Below are 4,795 nucleotides of genomic sequence, written 5' to 3'. Positions count from 1 at the left end.
CGGCCCCGGTGGCCCGCGGCCACTCGCAGGCGCAGCCAATCAGCGGCCAGGAGGCGCGCGCGTCCTCTTGGGACTTGTAGTCCAAGGAGCACGACGGGGCGCGCGCCCACAGCACGCGAAACCAGAGGAGCAGCCCGGCGCGCGGAGCCGGCGAAGGCGCCTGGGGCGTGGAGGCCTGTGCCCTGCGGAGCGGCTGGGCTGCGCGGCTGTGAAGCGGCGCAGGGTCCCACCACTTCGTAGACGCAGGCGGGGCCGGCAGACTGGAGTGTCCAGTTGGCACGGCTGAAGTGGACAGACACCTGTCCTCGCTCTGTGTACCTGCTGACTTCCTGGAACGGATGTGTTGGGTCGGTGGCTCTGAAGGGGGAAAAGCCATGTGAAAGGATTGACCTTGATTTCCGGGCGAAGTTGGAGAAGTGCACTCTTTAGCTTCAAGTCCTCTCGTTACCTGGGAAGGTGCTCGGTGGCTCTTCCAGCAAGAAGGAATTCAGAAGTGAGACAGAGAGTAGCAGTAAGCTTGTTAGCCAAGTTTGATGACAGAAATCCACCCGATAGACCACATGCTGAGCCCTGACGCCAACACACGCTGTGTCTCCAGATACAACGTCGGACCTCTACTCATCGTTAGACACCACAATTGGATTAGGCACCATCCTTAATCCATTAGCACAGGGGCTTTACCAGGACACTCAACCTGTTATCTAAAACGCAGAGGGCACCCGTGGACCGTGGGTGTTTATTCTGAGGGGCTAGCGGTCTGCAATCACCTGTTACTCATGGGACTTGTTCACCTTGATTTTTCAGATCAGTTTCTGCCCCAGAGGGGCTGCAGTGCTGCACTGTATTTGGAACTTACATCCGCCAAGGCGCTGGGTCTCCCTAGTCTTCCTGCCTGGGTGCAGAGGCCAGGCAGCCTCAACCCTGGGTATGCATCAGAATCAGCTGGACGGTTTTTCCAAGACTGATTGATTGATTGGTTTTTTAAAAGGCAGACTGACAAAGCAAGAGATGGAGAGAGATCTTCCATATACAGGTTCATTCCCCAAATGGCCACAATGGCCAGGGCTGGGCCAGGCCAAAGCCAGGAGCCAGGAACTCCGTGCAAGACAGGCAGCAGCTTTACCCGGTATGCCACAATGCCAGCCCTCAACACTTATCATTTCTTTGTGTTGGAAAGCTTCAGACCCCATTCCTGTGTGGATTTAAATTTTAGCAGGAAATCTGAGAATGTGATTTATTGATTTACTGGTAAAACTCCCACAGCCTCCTCCCTACTCTGGCCCTAGACTGCTGATGAGTGAGATAAGTGGCCACTTGTGCCATAGGCAGAATTCAGGTGCCCAGGTAACCTTGGGGGCCTCTCCTCCCAGGCCCCCAAATCCCTCTGGAGGCAAAGAACCATGGGTAGAACACAGAGCAAAGAGACTTGAACCAAATCACGCCAAGGTGTGAATAACTGATAGTTGCTCCTATCCTAAAGGCAATATTTACAAGCAGGCAAGAAGGAGGGAGAACAAGAGGCACCGTGAGAAAGACTGGGGCCAAGGGGCCCACATGTGGTGTCTGGATAAGCCGCCGCCCGCAGTGCCGGTATCCCTTACTGGCACCAGTTCACATCCTGGCTGCTCCATTTCTGATCTGGCTCCCTGCTAATGCTTCTGGGAAAGCAGCAGGAGATGATGGCCCAAGTGCTTGGGTGCCGGCACCCATGTGGGAGACCTGTATGAAGCTCCAGGCTCCTGGCTTCGGCCTGGCCCAGCCCCTGGCCCATTTCAGCCATTTGGGGAATGAACCATGGTTGGAAGCTCGCTCTCTCTCTCTCTCTCTCTCTCTCTCTGTCTCTCCCCCGCCCCCATGCCCTGCTTTCCTTCAAATAAGGGGAAAGAAACACCAATCCTGAATATATTGTTTAAAAAGAAAAAGAAAATGGGGAGACAGAGAGGGCCCGAGGCCTGCGATGGCAAGCTGAAGTCCGCTCAGCTTTTTCTCCCTGCTTTGCTCCCCAGACTTCTCAAGTCCACCTGCTGCCCCGTTGGAAACAGGAGGGGGCATGGCCATGTTGATTCCAGGCTGAGAGTCACCTGGTTGCCTCCCAAGCTGTCTCAGAACCCTCCCGTGGCTGTGCCCAGGGGTCTGGAAACGAAGATGACAAGACACTTCCCAGGTGCTGCAGCCGGGGCAGGGCATGGGGGTCCTGGTCCCTGGTGGAGGATGGGACCCTGGCTCACAGCCAGGTGACATTTAGAAGAAAAAAGCACTGGAGCCTACCTGCCCTTGACCTCTGTGCCCCAGCCTCCAGCTGGGAACAGGTCGGGGAAAGGGTGATTTTCTGACGTCTCCACCTACGTGGGAAAGGAAATAGAGAACTCACCCCCGGCTGCTCTGAGGAGCTCTCCCCTCGGCCCTGCCCCAAACCTGCCCAGCTCTTCCTCCCTCTGCCGCGTCCCCTGTTCCCTTCCTGTGTCCACGCTCTCCCCTACCTCTTGCCACTGCCTCTAGGGAGCTCCAGCCCGGGAAAGGCCAGCTGGCCCACTGTGCAGGTGGCAGAGGACACAGGACAGAGGCCCTGGCCAGGCCCTTGTGGATGAGTTAGCTAAGTGCTGGCTCCCAGGCCACCAGGAAAAGAGACCCTGGGATGCAGGAGCTGGCTGCCGGCAGCCGTTCCTGTCCGTTGTCCAGCTCACCTGCTGCCCCCTAGTGGCAGTCTCAAGGCTGCTCTTTGCAGTGGGTCCACCCTAACACAGGTGGCTACCTTTCTTTTTAAATGTTGTCTATTTGTTTTTGAGAGGCAGACAGACAGAGCTCCCACCCACTGGGTCACTTCCCAAATACCTAACAATCAGGGCTGGGCCAGGGTGGAGCCAGGAGATCATCCAGATCAGGAACTCCACCCAGATCTCCCGTGAGGGTTGTCAGGCCCAAGTACTTGAGCCATCACCTGCTGCCTCCCAGGTGTGCATTAGCAGGAAGCTGGAATCAGGAACAGAGCCAGTAATGGAACATAGGCCCTGGGGCATGGGATGCAATCGTCCCAACTGGCATCTTGATGGCTAGATTAAATGGCTGTCCCTATGAAGGAAATTTTTAAAACTCATCCAAGAGCTGAAGAGGGAGAAGGAAGAAAACCCCCAGAAGACATAGTTCTAAGTGTTTTTTTTTTTTTAATATTTATTTATTTATTTAAAAGTCAGTTACACAGAGAGAGGAGAGGCAGAGAGAGACAGAGAGAAGTCCTCCATCCGATGGTTCACTCTCCAGTTGGCCGCAAGGGCCAGAACTGCGCCGATCCGAAGCCAGGAGCTTCTTCTGGGTCTCCCACGCAGGTGCAGGGGCCCAAGGACTTGGGCCATCTTCCACTGCCATCCCAGGGCACAGCAGAGAGCTGGACCGGAAGTGGAGCAGCCAGGTCTTGAACCGGCGCCTATATGGGATGCCGGCGCAGTAGGCCAGGGCATTAACCTGCTGTGCCACAGGGCCGGCCCCTCTAAGTGTTTCTGAAGCGTGTGATGTCCACGTGGGCCCAGTCTGGGTTCTCGGCCCCACTGCTCACTGCCTGGTGCCATCCTCTGCTCCATAAACAGCCCTTTCTCAGGCCACACTGCAGTGAGGGTCAGACTCCTCTAAATATGGCTCCTGCCGTGGTCTGTCTTCCAGGGCCTCAGGGGACATGGTGGTACGACCCTCTCAGCTCAGCCTGCCCCTCTCCAAACACTGCAGCTAGAGCCAGTGGGCCTTCTAGCAGAAAGAGCAGGGCCATCCTGCAGGCTCCCTCCCTAGTGGCTGGCCCCAGGGCATGTGGGCTCAGCTCCAGCAGGCCTGACTGCTGCCCAGAGCGGCCTCGTGGGTGGGCTGAGCAGGTGAAGAAGCAGTCTATTCCCGCTGGGGATTCCCACGTGCCTGCTGGCCCTGCAGCTCTGGCCCTGCACAGGTCACTGCCTCAGCCCATTGTCTTCACTGGTGTGATGGTTAACTGAGGGGTTGAATCGACTGGATTAAAGGATACCCAGGGGGCCTGGCGCTGTGGTGCAGCGGGTTAGCCCCGGGTGATGCCGGCATTCCATGTGGGTGCCAGTTCAACTCTCGGCTGCTCCACTTCCAGTCCAGCTCCCTGCTAATGTGCATGGGAATGCAGTGGAGGATGGCCCAAGTGTTTGGGCCCCTGCACATACGTGGGAGACTCAGATGAAGCTCCAGGCCCCTGGCTTTGGCCTGGCCCAGTCCTGGCTGTCCATTTGGGGAGTGAACCAGCAGATGGAACATCTTTCTGTCTTTCTCTCTCTCCCCTGGAGCCACATGCACTTCTCCTGCCCTTGGAGATCAGAACTCCAGGGACACAACCTATTAAGTAGACCTATCAAAAGAATCAGTCCTGGGGCTGGGGCTGGGATACCAGGTTAAGCCACAGCTTATGACACTACCATCCCATATGGGGGCTGGTTTTAGTCCTGCCTGCTCCACTTCTGATCCAGCTCCCTGCTAATGCACCTGGGACAACAGCAGAAGATGGCCCAAGTCCTTGGGCTCCTGCACACATGTGGGAGACCCAGATGAAACACCTGGCTCCTGGCTCTGGCCTGGCCCAGCCCTGGCCACTGGGGGAGTAAACTCCCATAGCAGACTGCCAGCTGGAGTCCTGACTGCTCCACTTCTCATCCAGCTTCCTGCTAATGCACCTGGGAAGGCAGCAGAGGGTGGTTAAGCGCTCAAGCCCCTGCTACCCATATGGGACATCCAGATGGAGTTCCAGGTTCCTGGTTTAACTTAACCCAGCCGCAGCCATTAAATGAAGCAGAAG

The sequence above is a fragment of the Oryctolagus cuniculus genome, chromosome 9, assembly GCF_964237555.1.
Source record: "Oryctolagus cuniculus chromosome 9, mOryCun1.1, whole genome shotgun sequence".
Taxonomy (NCBI): domain Eukaryota; kingdom Metazoa; phylum Chordata; class Mammalia; order Lagomorpha; family Leporidae; genus Oryctolagus; species Oryctolagus cuniculus.
The sequence above is the reverse complement of the archived record's forward strand: the minus strand, read 5'-3'. Positions refer to the sequence as shown.